The sequence below is a fragment of the Rhinolophus sinicus genome, chromosome 3 (assembly GCF_057876585.1).
Source record: "Rhinolophus sinicus isolate RSI-liver-muscle chromosome 3, RSI-T2T, whole genome shotgun sequence".
NCBI lineage: Eukaryota > Metazoa > Chordata > Mammalia > Chiroptera > Rhinolophidae > Rhinolophus > Rhinolophus sinicus.
The window spans coordinates 31,564,234-31,581,389 of record NC_142503.1 but is presented as its reverse complement, the minus strand read 5'-3'; the positions used below and the strand labels follow the sequence as shown (position 1 = coordinate 31,581,389).

General features: G+C 36.6%; 1 long non-coding RNA gene across 1 annotated transcript in view; it reads left to right on the top strand.

The window, feature by feature from the left end:
- Positions 1-14,365, top strand: part of LOC109449691 (uncharacterized) — a 38,142-nt gene extending 23,777 nt beyond the window's left edge. The window contains exons 4-5 of the long non-coding RNA XR_012495154.2: positions 8,883-9,417; positions 12,366-14,365. This is a non-coding gene — a long non-coding RNA (uncharacterized LOC109449691). The remainder of the gene's footprint in view (positions 1-8,882; positions 9,418-12,365) is intronic.
- Positions 14,366-17,156: the final 2,791 nt, after the last annotated feature.

The window sequence follows — 17,156 nt, the reverse complement described above, 5'->3', positions numbered from 1 at the left end:
TAAAATATTGCCACAATACTTTCCAGGAGGAGTGCGAGTGACACTCGCGAGGTAGTATATGAGAGCAACCCACTCAACGAACCACTGCCAATAATACCTTTTGAGTAAAAATTGTTTTTAATTTAATAGGTGAAAAAATGGCATCTTGTTATTGTAATCTTTATTTTTTCAGTATTAGTAAGGTTTGTGTTTGCACAGACTTTCTTTAGTCATTTGAATTTATTTTTGAAGTATCTAAACAAGTTTTCATACCTTTCTGTGTGGATTTTAGTGATTTCATATTGAGATTTCTTACAGCACTTTACATGTTACTCATATTTTCTTTCACAGGTAAGTGTTTTAACAGCAGGCAAATGTATAGCATTGTGGTAGCTGTACAAAAAGCTTAAATGAATAAAAGTTAGAGGTATCTGCACCAGTGTACACACACTCAACACTATTGATTGTGTGTTTACCCCATGAGGAGGGCACTCTTCAAGCCACATGCAGCATAAAATACATTCTCTGTTCCCCAAAATCACGTGATCTAATCAAAGACTTAAAACATATAGCAGAATAAAGAACAATAAGAGATGCAATATGAAAAATGCTAAACTAATGGTCAAGTAATTAAGGTCTGTGTCAGGGGAGGGGGTGATCCTTGTGATTTGTGTGTCAGGTGCGCCCTCCTATATGGGTAAGGTGGGACTTGGGTGGTTTTAAGTAAGAGGAAGAAATGAGAATAAAGAGAATAAGAGCATATGTCATTTCGATGAAGTCATGAGAAAAACGGAGAGGTCAGAATGTATATTGCTTTTCTAGGAATCTACAGGGGAGAGCTTTAATCTCTGTTTAAAGAGTTTGAATTTTGATAACCTTGCATCATCGTGGCAACTAGGAGGCCTGATTTTAGCACTAACCCAGTATCAGCTATCATAAAGATTTGTCTGAAGAATGCTAAAAGTAAAACCTATTTTATTGTTTCACTGCTCTTTAAATCTTATTCTCAGATGAAAGATTCCCTCTCAATACATTTGGGGTCCAAATGTAAAGCTGACTTCCATTACTGTATCCAATTGTAAGCATAGCAGTTTATTTGCAGCTACAAAGAAAAGAAAACCTGCCTGCACAACGAGGCTTGAATAAGTAGGGCAATATTTTTCTCATAGGACGAGAAGGGGAGACTACTGGCAGTGGTTCAGAGGCCCAGATATGTCAGGACCAGTAAGTCTCTCATTCTCAAGCTTGTTACCTCGTTGTCACACGTTTGCTGTTAGAGCTCCCAGCATCATATCCACTTTCAAGACAGGGTGATTCTGGCCAGATCTCTCCTTTGTGCAAAGAAAGAGAAAAACGTCTCAGGCAACCCACAATAGTATTTCACTGATTTCTAATTAGCCAGAACCAAATCGTGCAAGCATTCCTAGACACAAGGAACGCTAAGAAATCATGATGTGTAGTGGAACGCAGTAAGCAGAAAGGGAGGTAGGAACGAATGTTGCAGCGGCCAGTCTTAGTCTCTGTCATAGAAACACTATGTGAAGAAAAGACCAAGAAACTATTTCAAGACTTAGAAGCCTTATGATTAGTACTGCAAGATCCCAGAAATGAAGGATATGGGTAAGAATGCTCAGTAACTCATATTAACAGCTTTCCAGTTTGGGATGAATATAAAACAAGTTTAGGGGTTTGGATCATTCTCATAATATAGCTAAGTACAATGAGAGTTCTAAATTACCAAAGCACTAAATATTTAAAGTCTAAGGTACCAAAGACCAAAGAGGTTCTCAAAAGGTTTTTATTCTTTGTGTTTTTAAGGGAGTCTGGTGTTGGCAGAACCCCATCCCTGCCTACATTATTGATGGCGATATCTGCAAAGAAGCAGATGTTTTGCCAAGAAAGGGAAAATGAATCATTGTATCTAATAAGATGAGGATCTTAGGAAACAGTCTACACAGCTCATGAGTGAAACTAGCAATTAATCTTGACATGTTTTGTAAAAGGTTTGGTTGCTTAACATTTCTCCAAGTAATTTTTTTTAAGTTTGCTGTAGGCAGGAAGGTAAAAAGACTGACATGCAGGAAACTGAACTTTTCTTTCCTCCAAAGGCCAACTGTACCAGTTGTATATTGAAATATGAGGTGCCTCATGATAGGAGATTAGACAAAGGCGTTCACCAATGTGCCCTCAGTCCCAACTTGCTGAAGGAAGTGATGAAGTGGCGCCATTAGAGAGACAAGGAGTCATGACCAATTTATTGCTCTGTTCTGGATGTTGCATACGTATGCAAAGTTTTATTTATAAAGATAATTTATGTGGCAGTTGGGTTATGTGGTAATCACCAAGACATAGTGTCTAAAACTACACAATGTCACGCTAGCATGTAGACAGAAATTCTCTTGTACTGATCTGCATACGAAAGCTTCTCAAGAAATGTGCTGCACTCAGAACGCATCCGTATGCCTTCTTGGAGGAGGAGAAAATGAAAACCTGATATTTCTAAAATTCATTGATTGTTGCCATCCCCATTTGGGTCTACAGTTTGCTAAAAATAAATTATGGAAATCTTATGTCAGTAACTCAATATGACTCTTTTATGTTCCTTTAATTTTAAGCTTTTAATTTATCTTGAAATGTTGATATTAATATTTCATATTTGTTCAACGCATGTTTAACAGAAGTCCAAATAGAATAAGCTCGGAGTAGATCGGGACCCTGGGTTAAATGAAGTCTGAGTCACAATGCCTGTATTTTATCTCAGAGCTGATATGTTTATTAGTAACTTTTCTATGAAAACTTCAATAGAAACATATAATTTTAAAAGAGAAGTAGGGAATGTTAGCTTTTTGAAACCTAGAAGTCTGTTCTTTCTTTTCTATCCAGTTATTACAGTCTTTAAATGAATAAGCTCCACTGTTTATCTCCAGAATATTGAAATTCACACACACACCACTTTCTTAGATTTACAGATTCATTCATAATCAACAAACCACAACCACTAGAACCATCACTACATTTTCTAAGACAACAACAACATGATAACAGAAGACAATTCACAGGTTGGAATTCCATAAATATCTTCATTATTTATTGTTTTCTTTTCTCCACCCTTTCCTCCCTCTGCTTCTCTGGATGTTGTCTCACTCAACCCCTCATTATTGCCATCTGTTGCTTCTCAGTAAAGCATTTCACAGATGCTCACACACTAAGCATTACATAAAATTCAGAGGGAAGAACATTTCCCAACTTCTTGAGTCATCAGACACAAGTAATTTTAAAACCATATCGAGATATCACTACACACCTACTAAAATGAATAAAATGAAGATTGACAAGACTCAGTATTGGTGAAGACATGGAACACCTGGAATTCTCATGTTTCTGGTAAAAATGTAAGATGGTGCAACAACTTTGGAAATGAGTTTGGCAGTTTATGGTGGATGTAAACATACACTTATGATAATGACCCATGTGTTACTAGTCCAGGTCCTCTAAGAAGCGTATGTTATGACTGGGTTGGACATGTAATAAATTTGTTTGGGGAATTTGTTCATCTGTGAACAGTAAAGGGGTGGGACCTGGAGAAGGTGGGGAGAGATAGCCATCAAACCATAATGCAGGTCTGACATCTGTGAAGGAAAGACGGAAGGAAAGAAGGATTGGTAGAGTCTTCAACTGTTGTACAATTCCAAAAAAGATGCAGTCAGGACTATGTAAGTCAAACTCACCCACGGGAGGAGCCCCATATCTTGCAGGCATGGGATCTCTGTGGTTCCCCTGCTGTGCTGAACCATTGGCAGGGAAGCATGGGAAGACTTCCGATAGCCTGGCCTTTGTCACAGCAGGAGGCGCGAGGAGCACAGTTTCAAGGCAATCACACTCAGCAATTTTAATCAGAGCTATTTACCAGAAAGAAATGAAAACATACTAGTATATCCACACAGAGATTTTGTGTGATGTATAGCTTCCTCTATTTTTCAATACTTAATTGATACCTCTGTTACAGAACTTTACCAGCTTGTGTTACTGGCAATTATTATTAATCTAGTTTTATTTCTTCAGTGTGAGGTTCTTAAAAACATCACTTTATTTTACATCATTTACTTTCTAACTGCAGCACCCAATAGTTCTGAATATGTACATACAAAGATTTTGGGGTGGCCAGTTAGCTCAGTTGGTTGGAATGTGGTGCTGGGAGCACCAGGGTTGCCGGTTCGATCCCCGCATGGGCCACTGTGAGCTTCACCCTCCTTAAACAAAGCAAATAAATAATAAAAATAAAAATAAATGACTTATATACAAGTATTGATAGAATTTTCACTCGTTAGACAAAAACTGGAAATATGTCCAACAATAGGTAAATGAAGAAACAAATAGTGGTATATCCATACAATACAATACTATTCAGCAATAAAACAAATTAACTACTGATACACATAACATCATGGATGAAACACAAAAATCTATGTTAAGTGATGGACACCAGACTTAAAAATGTATATACTGGGGGCCGGCCCGGTGGCTCAGGCGATTAGAGCTCCATGCTCCTAACTCCGAAGGCTGCCGGTTCGATTCCCACATGGGCCAGTGGGCTCTCAACCACAAGGTTGCTGGTTCAACTCCTCGAGTCCCACAAGGGATGGTGGGCTCCACCCCCTGCAACTAAGATTGAACACGGCACCTTGAGCTGAGCTGCCTCCCAGATGGCTCAGTTGGTTGGAGCACGGGCTCTCAACCACAAGGTTGCCGGTTCGACTCCTGCAAGGGATGGTGGGCTGTGCCCCCTGCAACTAGAAAACGGCAACTGGACCTGGAGTGAGCTGCGCCCTCTACAACTAAGACTGAAAGGACAGCAAGTTGAAGCTGAATGGGCATCCTCCACAGCTAAGATTGAAAGGACAACAACTTTGACTTGGAAAAAAGGCCTGGAAGTACACACTGTTCCCCAATAAAGTCCTGTTCCCCTTCCCCAATAAAATCTTAAAAAAAAAAAAAAAAAAAGTATATACTGTAGGATTCTATTTATTTGGAAAATTGGAAAAGGCAAACCAATCTATAGTGAGAGAAAACAGATCAGTGGTTGCTGCAAAGGGGCTGGAGGAAACTTTTTGGGATGATGATGTTTTATATCTTGATGAGGGAGTGGTTACATGGACAGACCTATTTTTCAAAACTCATTGAACTGTATTTTTAAAATGGGTACATTTTATTGAGTATAAATTACATCTCAAAAGGTTGATAGTTTGAAAGTGCACTAGAATTTTATAAAGTAACATTTTACAATGTTTTCTTTTTTGTAAATATGGAACATTCAAGAGATTCATTGTTCAAAAATGTGAAAGATATACAATATAGAAATAGATTGTTCCTTTATATTTGGTCATACATTCCACTGAACAGTATACGGTCATGTAAAGTGTTATTATCATGTAATAAGATTAAAAATAATTTCATATTTAAAGCAATTTTTAAAACCATAAATACATAAATACTCACCTTTTAAATATCAGGAAAAATGAGGGAATGCCCTAGAATTCTCTGATGTAAAACAGGTGAGTAAAATTCACAACTATATATTTTTAAAATCCTAATGTATAAAAACCATATAAGTCATTCTGTCTTATTCATAAATTCAGGGACTTACACTTTTCTTTCAGCCATTAAAAAGCAACAGTAAAGAGGAGCTCATTCCCAGATGAGATAGAGAATAAGAGCAATATTATGTGGGTGTCTGGTTTTAAAGAAGTTCTTGAGAGCATATTATTAACAAAGTCAGTGCTTTGATTGAAAATACAGTTATTTTCACAGAAAAATGCAGCAGCAACAGCTTTTGGTGGCAACTTTCTCCTCAATCAGCATCTTATCAGTACATACCAAGGGACAAATGGAAACCATAAAAGAATATGGTTTAATTCATATCCCCTGACTGAAAAAAACAACTTGAAATTCATATCCCACTAGATGTGGGTCAGGAATTGATGCTCTAATTGAAATAGAACATCAAATGCCTGAACTGAAGAGTGGTCTAGTTTAACTGAGAAAAATGTCCTTCACCCTCTGCCTCGCAGAGTAAAGCCACCAATACGAAAAGGAAACTGAAGCTAATGAATACATATTATCTATGAATGTTTTCATTGGAATCATTATATTGAAATAATTACCCATAAAATTCAAGCAAAAATTCTTCCTATACAACTGACAGGTAATTAAAGGAAACTAGGTTATAAAATATTTGTGGAATAGATCACAATTTATATTTCTTTATATGCCCCAAATCTCAAAATGCCTAAAATCATGGTAAGTACGTAATATTGTTCTTTACCCTTATAGTGAAAGATGGGTTGAATAAAAATGTAGGGAAACATAGATTGAATTTCTTGAATCACCCAAATGTTTTTTCCTGTTTCTCATTTCACTTAGTTCTATCAGAATCGGCCTACTTTTCTTTTTCTCAATTAGAAATTTAAAACTTGACAAAACTGTACACAATGGTTTTTGTGTACCTCCAAATAAAATGAAGTGACAACATATTTGTTCATTCAACATTTATTAAGTACCTACTATGTGCCAGGAAATGTGCTACTCACTGAAAACAAAACAATACACTATATAGACATCTTCTTTACCCTTGTGGCACTTACATGATTAGAGCAATTACAAAAAAATAAAAATAAATTATAATAAATGCTATGAAGAAAAACCAATGGTTTGAGGACAAGAATGATAGAGAGTAGGCAGAGGCGGACTTCTAGAGGGAGCATTTAAGCAGAGACCAAAAGGAAGAGGACCTATTTCTATGAACACTGAAATGAGCTCTCCAGGCAGAGGTGAGAGCACCTATAAAGTCTCAGGAGAGACAGGGCTGAAACCTTCGTAAAAGGAAAAGGTTAGTGGGATTGGAACCTGGCAAATAAGGAATAGAGTGGTATTAAGCAATGGTGGAACCACATAGGGATTTTTAGACCTTGGTAAAAGGTTTCAATTTAATTTTAAATGCAATGGGAAGTTACTGAAGGACCTTTACAAGGAAAGTGGTATGGTCACTTTTCTTGCTGAGAATAAATTGGATTAGAAGAGAGAAAAAGCTGGTGGGGACACCTAATATTAGACTGTTGCAGTCGTTCAGGAGGGAAATAATGATGACCTGGGTTAAGGCGACAGTGGTGGAAGTAGAGAAAAGAGAATGGGTCCATATCTGTTTTGTAGAGAATATAAGCAGACTTTCTGATAGATAGAATAGGGCATAAGACAAAAAAAAAATCAATGTTGGCTCCTAGCACCTAGCTAATTGGGAGAAGAAAATGGACTTAGTGAAATGAAGAATCAAAATTTCCATTTTGGACACAGGAAGTTTGAAGTGACTATAATACATCCAAAAAGAGAGGTCTAGGAGGCAGTAGAATGCATGTGACCCATGTGAGGTCTAGAGATATAAATTTAGGAGTCATCAGAACAAACATAATATTTAAGTGCACAAAACTTAATGACGTCTCCTCTGTGGGAGAAGTATAGAGTAGAACAGTGAACCCAGCACCAAGCCTGGAAGAACGCCAATATTTTTAAGTGTTGTAACGGACAAACCTGCAAAAGAAATTGACAGAGAATGGTCCGTTGTGAACAAGGAAAACCAGGAGAGAGGCATGTCCTCCAAGGCATGTCCTCTAAGTCAACAGAAGACAAGATTTCAAGTAGGAAAAATACTAAATTGAGGACAAAGAGTTTGCAAGATACAGCGCTTGCAAGTTGTTGGTGATGTTGACAAGAGTGGTTTCAGCAGAGCAGTGAGACTAAAACTGCAAGAAGTAAATGAGATGTAAGAAGGTAAAGACGTGTAGACAGTTCTTTGGAGAAGTTTATTCAGACTAAGAGGGAGAGTTAAATTTTTTTTAAGATGGGAAATATCACAACCTGATTGAATGATAGTGGTGATAATTCAAAGGAATGAGAAACTTGAGAAGGAGGCTGGAGATGGGATCCAGATCTTTGATGGAAAGAGAAAATTATTGTAACAGAAGTGCGGAAGGAAAAGATGGACCCTAGCATAAACAAGTTTTAGGTCTGGAGGAAGGGAGATTGGAAATTGGTATCTAATGATTTGTTTTTTGATGCTTTCCATCCAGTTCTCCAAAGAATTTTCAGTGTTAATACTTAACCCATCCCGACTTGGAAGTTTAGCTAAAGGAACTGATTAAATGTACCTCAAATGTAGCACACATCCTCCTCTGTGGTCATTCCCCGGGAGAGTGTCTGTGAGTACAAAAGAATAATTATCTTTATAGAAAAATAATATACATGGGTCATAACCAACATGCTGAAAAACACATGAAGTTTTCCTTAAAAAAATGATGTACCTAATAGAATACAATATACTCCCTTCTCTCTATGCAACAGATGCTTAGGGCATGCTAAGGCACACACATATATTATAGTTATCTGTATCATATATCAGTTGAAGGAAGCACACATTTTTATTATTATTAGTTAAGTCCACTTAGATGACACAATACTGCAAATATCTGTGATGTGAGGAGTATGGATAAGAGGTTATGGCCAAACAAAAATCACATGTCTCCGGTATAGGCGTGCTACCAATCAAGGGCTAAACTAGGATCAAATATATGGTGACGGAAGGAGAACTGACTGGGTGGTGAACACACAATGCAATGTATAGGTGATGTGTTATAGAAATGTAAAAAAAAAAAGCGGCTTTCTCTCAGTAGTCCAATGTTATATAAAACAAGTAGAGCCTTCCCCAAAAACCTAGGAACCTTGAGAGCCAAGAAATAGGATCTTACATCCAGGAAAATGATGAAATTACCACAAGATAAAACTAGAATGGACTTTTGAGATCATCTAATTCCATCATTTTCACTTTTTTTCCAAAATACTTTTTATTTTTCCAGAGAAGCCTGATGTCAAACAGACAGGAACTGCGCTCACATCCTGGTGCCGGCGTCTCCCACATCCTCCTCGTAGCCCCCAGTGAACCTCCAAAGAACTGTCGCGCTCCAAGGAGAGAGAGAATGGATGAGAGAAAGAATCGATCTAGTTAGTGACAAATGGCATTAGGATTTGCCTCAGAATTCAACTATCCCAATTCTCAGGCTCACAGATCCACCATGGGAGAGGAGTCAGCTTGAGAGACTCTAAATATTTATATTGGCCCTAGGACATTGACACCAGGAACAAAAGTCTGGTGTCTGGGATGACTCCAGCTCAGAGACCGCTTGATGGGTTCCTGTTGTGCTCTGTACTGAGATAAGCCTTCAAGTTGTGGGAACCCTAAACCAGGTCAGGCTGTATGTAGAGGGAGCCACTGACAGTACACCACACAGCAGAGGGCTTCGGCACCAGGCAGAGTGACGTTAGCGGGACTTTTTTTGTTTTTTTTGTGGCTGTTTTGCACCCTGCATAGAAAGTGGAAAGTGCAATTAAATGGTAAGGAAATAATAATTTTTATGTCGCAAAAATGCTAAAATGTATGCAAAATTAAATAATATACCACATGTGGAAAACGGTCGTTAAACCGGTTTGCATTTGGAATAGAAAACTCACTTTAAAATCTATAGAGGCAGAAGTACTGAATTTTAAAAATGCTCTTTCTGACATAAGATGATAGTTGAAGGAAATGATCCTACTATTTGAGTCTGCCAAAATGCAACACAAGGATTACAGCTTTTTTTTTAAGATTAATGTAGATTTTGCTATATTTTGTGGCTGTATGGTCCACAGTATCTCACCCTCCTTCTCTCTCTCTCTCTCTCTCTCTCTCTCTCTCTCTCTCTCTCTCTCTCTCTCTCTCATACACACACACACACACACACACACACACACACTCAATATTTTCCGTCAGTCTGAGTGTGGTTTGTTTGCTGTGCTGTTTCCTAGCAACCAGGGACTCTGTCATCATGATGTGCTTCCAAATGTCCCCCAAAACATCTTATCTCTACACCCCACTGCTGCCCCTCTTCAGCAATCTATCATTGAGAATAGAGTATAATAGCACCTGTCATCCATTATCATAACAATTATAAAAATATGAGTAACAGTAATGATATAATAATAGTAAGAGGAAGTCCACATAACCATATAAGATGTTGCAAAGAGAAAGAAAATATTGAAACATATTAACATATAAGCCATAATTGAGTCATCTATATAACTTAGTCAGTCACACGCCAAGCAGAGATGATATCTGCGTTGCCTGAATAACTATCCAAACTTCCTCTTGTCTCTCTTACGTCCAGTTTAGCTTAATATGTTTATTCCATATTTGTTGGAGGTGAAATTTCCGTTTCCATCCATAGGATTGTGAGTCCAGCAAGAGAAAATTAAACCCCCTCAAAACTTACCTCTCATCTAATAAGGAACTCTGACTATAACACAACAGAGGATCATCCTTGAAGGTTAAAATTTATGCACTGCTATTCCTTGGGGGCATAGCATTTACTTCAGTAAAATGATATATCACTAAAATTGGCAGAAATAAATATACAAAAATCATAATGACTTTCAATAGGCTGACGTCAAGGAATGTACTTAGAGAAAGGTGAAATGAAGAAAACAATCTGAACATAGATCTGTTCTAACTTTGAATTCTTAGATAAAAACATTACTGCATTGTTTTTAACACTGTTTTTATTTCAGCCATAAAGTACACCACACACTGACTAGACATTAAACTTAACACAATTATTTTGTAGTGTAAATGTTGAAACATCAATCACAAATAGAAATATCAAAACCAACATTAAAAAAAAGAATTTCCTCAAGTCATTGTTCTTTATGTTTTCCTGCTGTCTTTCTCCATTCTGAAAAATCAGGGCACAGCACGCACTTAAAAAAAAATCAGTAGATTTTTAATTTGTTTTCATATAAAGTCTACTGTAAATTTATGGATTTTTTGCTTGTCATAGGTTAAAGACACTTGAATTACTAATTCAAATGAGGACAGATTTTGTGACATAATCTTCACTAACTGTTGCAAAGCCTTTCATAGAACCTTGAAAGCAAAGTGAAGTAAAAGTTTCTGTTAATGTGGTAATGTCACCAATAATAGGAAAGATTTTCTAATATATTATTCAGTTAACCATTATGCAGAAGATAAATCATTTTGCAGTTCCTTTAGTTTTACTATTTAGTGAAGAAAAGAAATTATGATTCCTAAAATATGAATTTTTAATAAGCATATGTGGAAAAAATGTGTGGCAAAGAATTTTTAAAGGCTGAATCACTGAACCTAGAGACTGGTTATCATATTAACAAATGCATCAGTAGTGTCCTCTATGAAGTGTTAAGAGTGAATCTATGAAATATAATGCTCGTGGGGGGTAACCAGTGAGTTCAGTTGGTTAGAGCGTGGTGCTGGTAGCACCAAGGTTGCCGGTTCGATCCCTGAATGGGCCACTGTGAGCTGCGCCTTCCTTTAAAAAAAAAAAAGCAAGAACTATAATGCTCGCTTTGATGACGATGCCGGACAATGGTTGACCATACATGACCAGCATAACTATGAGTATATGGTACATTACTGGAAGGCAATTTGACAATATGGATCAACTACACATATTACAACTACAGATATACTTTCATTTAGCAACTACAGTTCTGGAAAAGAGTCCAAAGAACTAATAAGAGTAGTTTGTAGAAACTTATGCATAAAGAAGTCCCAACAATAAGAAGTAGGCCAAATAAATTAATGACTAATCAGTGTGTAGAATACTATGTAATTACCAAAAATGATGAAAATCTGTATACCAAAGTCGGGAGGCAACACTGTCAGCAGTGCTTACAGCTGTTGCAACGGGGTCTTAACTTCTCCCTGAATAGGCTGTTCCTAGGAGCGTTCCCAACACACCACTAGCAGTCGTTGCGAACAGAAAAACATTTGCTGTGTCATTTTATTTGAGGTTTGTCTGCAGGAACATTGGGGCAATTTCTTCAGGAACTGTGCAAAGTTCTTCCTGATTTCAAAGATTTAGGGCAATAACAAGGAAGAACTTTTTACTTTCCAGAAGATCTGGTGCACAGAGCTGGGTGTCAGTCTCCATCAGAGGAACAAGCAAGCCTTCATTCATGAGAAGAACGTACCTCAGCAACATACTGTGTTAACAGAAATTTTATTATCAACAGTAATATTGGGAGTGAACTAATCTAGCTTAAGATGGCAGAACAGGATGAAGGGTAATGAGTGTAATTATACTTAAAAGTTGTCAATTGAAACAATTTGCTATCCATTTGACAACACTCCACTTTGAGGCAGTTAGTGTCTAATTCTAGGGATTTTGTGAAATGACACGGCTGTCCATACATATATATATATATATGTGTGTTTGAGTGTGTGTGTGTGTGTGTGTGTATAATTTATTTTTTTTTTGTATATTTAATAGAGTTGAACAAATGCTGAAAAGAGTCAAGCCACAGTGTGTGTGAGCTGAGGAGATTAAGAATGATGGTTCTGCAGATTTATTTGAACAATGAGTTGATGATGGGATGGCAGACAAAACAGATACATCAGAAGAGACTGGAAACTCCCAGAAGCTTCACTCATGGAGGAATCACATTTAAAAAATAATCTCACTTGGAAAGAACATATGACGACTTAACAGTTATCCAGAATCTTCCTGTAACTCCTCTCCTTGGACCACTTCTCCTCCACTAGGCAATTCAGATAAAGCCAACTTCATTTGATAAATATGTGCTCTGAAATATGCATGCTAATGTAATTTTTGTCAGTCAGTATAGTTTCCTTATTGTAATTTCAGACTGATCTTCCTTACTGCAGAGGTTCATAAACTGAAATTTTTCATTTCTCAGCACTCAATAATTCTGCAAAGGAGGTAAAACTAAATTTAAAAAATACACAAGGAGATGTAATTGAATACACTCTGGTAAAATGCAGATATCTTTTGTGACAGAAAAAAACTTTCCTTATTTATCTGCATTTTCACCATATCAAAATGAATCTTCTAAAAACCTATTTGTGAGTCCTAAGAGCCTCAAAGATCATCTTTGAAGATACCGCACAATCTGTCTTATTTTAAACAAACAAAGGCTATATAATTTTTGATATATCACTTATGATTACTGGGGTATATTAAAAATTCAGTGGCAATGATCATCACCAAAAATTCAGACTCCAACAATCATTAATATTCTCAAGTAGACTCATACTTTGTGCTGGAAGCACACACCGTAGAATGACTGAGATCTTTCATTGGAAGTATAGTATACAAGTATGGATTTGTTGTTAATACTGCCAGGAGCTTTACTAAATATTGTCAACATGAAGATTAATAAGATCACTTATCTCATGAAGTTCAAAGTTTGATGGAGAGGACAGACATATGAACAAATAACTAAAGTAATGAGATAACTGATGAGGTAATCGAATAGGTACTTCCAAATCATAAGCATTTAGCTGGGAAGGTTCCCTGCACTGATGATATTATTTGAATTAAGAACTAAAGGATAAGACTTTTCCAGGAAAACAGAAGTATAAAGGCATTTGAGGTAGAAGGGCCTGCACGTGCAAGAAAAAGCATGGCCCCTCTTGAAAATTCCCAGTACTTTATATAATTCCAAGAGACTAGATCATGAAGGTAGAGTATGTGAGCTAAAGAGTTTTATATATCCTGAAGGTGACAGGGCACCCTTGAAGGGTTTTACACAAAAGTATAATACCATACCTGCATTAGTTAGGGTTCTCCAGAGAAACTGAACCAATAGCATGTGCATACAAATAGAAAGAGATTTATTATAAGGAATTGATTCACTGGATTAATGGAGGCTGACAAGTCCAAAATTTGCAGGGTGGGCTGGCAGGCTAGAGACTCAGGAGAGCCAATGTTCTAGTTCACGTCTGAAGGCCATTTTCTGTAGAACCAGAAAGAGCTGATGTTGCCGATGAGTCCAAAGGCATTCTGCTGGAGAAGTCTCTCTTGCTCCGGGGAGGTGGGTCTCTCTGTTCTATTCAGGCTGTCAACTGATGGGATGAGGTCCACTGATACTATGGTAGGCAGTCTGCTTGACTCAAAGTGCACTGATTTATATGTTAATCTCATCTAAAAATACCCTCACAGAAATGTTGTTTACTCTTTTATCCAGGAATACTAGTGATTGTATACAAGGATTAATAAAAAACAATATTCATCTCTTTGAGAGATTGGAAATATCCTACAGTTTTTTTGTTCAACTAATGGGAAAGTGGTTAAGTAAATAATAAATGTGGTTCATTCAAATAAAAAGTATATATTAACTTATGCAATCCTTTAAAGTACATGTATTGTCATAAAAACATGATCATAATAAAATGTTAAGGGCAAAAGGAATGAACTGTACATTGTACATTGCAGACTGCAATAATAAGGTATACCTTTAAAACTATATGCATAAGTGAAAATTTAGAGGAAAATGACATAAACATGTGACAATATTATTTGGAATTATGGGTAATCCTCAGTTCCTCTGTTTTGCTTTTTTTTTTAATTTTCTTTTTTTTTTTTCAACTTCACCACGTATTGCTTTAGCAATAAGATAGTTGGAACTAATATATATTGATTTTCATAGAAACTGATTTTCATAGAACAATACCATTCATTAGAAAATATAAAAAGTACATTTTCATAACCTTACCTTTACGTAAGATTTTGTCTGTAACACTGTTCCACATAGTATTGTCTTAAGCCTCTGTGATATATCTATCATAGTCTCAATTTTAAGTGTAAAGAAACTAAGTTACCTAAACAAAGTCATCCCACTGATAAGTGACACAGCTCTGTCTTAAATGCAATTCTTCTGAGTTTAAGGCCGTGGCTCTTTGCACTGCACTGAGAGCTGCCTCCCACTTAATCCCTTCGTGGAATTAAAAGAAGCCGACTGAGCATTAAAATACAGTATCTGTAGCATTTCTATTCCAGATGCTTGTAGGAGCAAGCCAGCATATCATTATTTTTCATTTCATTGAATTTTTTTAATGACAAATTTTGACTGCAAACTCATTTCAGAGTGGAGAGTTCAAATTAAAATGTCAGTTTTGATTTAGTGAAGATGCTTTACTATCAAAATATTTAAGGAAAATATTTTCATTAAAACCAACATGATTGGATGTTAGAGTATAGAAATGTCACGATAAGTTCCACCATTTAGTAAAAAGATTTCAGGCCTTATCAGACAAATCCTGAAACTGTATAATGCAGAAAAACAGTCTCATGAAAAATATATGCATGTGTATGTATATTTACATAAATAATTTAATATGCATGAAACAAGTTCAAGATCCTTATAGTTTGTCACTGTCTATGACAAACAATCCAATCTGTTAACAAGCATTTTCCAACAATTATTGAAAATGATAGCTTCCTTAGACTTCTGTACACTAATATTGCTCTCATTGATGAATTGCTATGCATTTTGCTAAGCCTCATTTCTTACCATATACATACACTTGTTAACTCCTTTGCAATCCTTTTCATTTACAGAAGATCAATGTAGACTTTGGAGGTTCACTTCAGTCTACAATGACAGTCTCCAGACAAAACACAAATTCTATGTATCTCTCATTACACAGAAAAATCTCAAAATTCATGGTATCCCACCACACTACCCTCAAATGGTCAAACATTTTACAAATAATCCTATTAGAGCCAGATCTCATGGGCAGTTTTAATTTGAATTTAGTTCACCCATAGTTGGGTACAAATCTCTTCAACCATGGTGCAAAGAGCACTACTGGTTTATGAGAAGAGGCTTTTGCATAAATTCCATTTTTTCTCCTCTCCTTCTCTTCTAAGACCTAGAATGATCCCATACTCCACTCCTCTCTCTTTCTCAGCAGCATCTCACTTTTCCTTCACCCTTTTCTGAAATATTTGTTCAGTAAGAATGAGAAGAAAAGAGCTTTCTCCTCTGAGAATTCCTAAGTACGCTTCCTTAGACCATAGGATGCTAAGTCAGAGCCAGAGGTGCCAGTGGGTGCTGATGGCCAGTGCTGCCCTACCTCTTTCTCCTCTTTTCCACCTTTTCTCATAACCTTCATCTTTAGTCTTCTGCCTCACACAAACACCATCAGCTGTCCTTGAGATCCCCCAATGTGACCTGGTCCTAAAGAAAATCGAAGAAGTTCTCCCAGTAAGGCGCTCTGGATCATCACATCTCTGTTGCTTGTTTTGTTTTGTTTTTTAACAAAAAATGTGGACCATTGTAAGATCTCCCTCAGCCATATACATGCTTTAGCAAGGGTATTAGATATGTCTTATCAGTGGTCATGTAAAATAATTACTTACTGTACATGTAAAATAATTTGAAAAACACAATTACAAATATTTTCTTTTTAACTGATCTACTCCCATTGAGAAAATGCTTTAAAAAACAACTGTTTTACTGAAATGAACCAGATTTCTTAAATCATTGTATTTAGACATGGCAAATTATGATTGGACGGAGCCATTGGAAAGCAAATTAGAGGGTTTTGATAATACCCAATAACACAAGTGTTTTCTTAGTCAATCTAAAATTCAAGTAATAATCATTTATAGAGTACTTATATTCTAACACTATTCTAAATTCATTGAGGATTACAATAAAAAAAATACAAATTAGTTGAGAACTCAAGAGAAACGTACACGAAGAATTTAGAGAACAATGCAAAAAATACATAATAGTGTATAATTAAGAGGCTTTCACCAAGGTAAAAGCTCGAGTACTAAGGAAATTCTCATGAGTGAAACATTGGTAAAGGAAAGTTTTGTATAAAATATAGAACTCAAAATGGACTATGTGAATAAGAGACATTTCAGAAAAGGACATGAGAAATGACACAGAGGGAGAAATTAACAACCATGGAAGGCACTGGAACTAAAAGCTGTAAGAAACAAATGACCTTATTCACCTGTGTGTTTCATACACATCCCACACTATGGGAAATTCAAAATGGCCATACATTCTTCCCTTCTCATCAAGAGCTAGAGTCCACCTCTCTACTTCTTGAGGGCTGTCAACATTGTTTCTTTTGCCTAATGGGAATTCGCAAACGTGACACAAATAGAGGCTTGAAAAATACTTGCTCCTTGAGGCTTGCCTTTTGCTGTAATTGGTATCCTGAGACCACCATGGATGGAAAACACCCAAGCTAGCCTGCTGGAGGATGAAAGATGAAAGACATCAAAGAGAAGTGAGGTGAC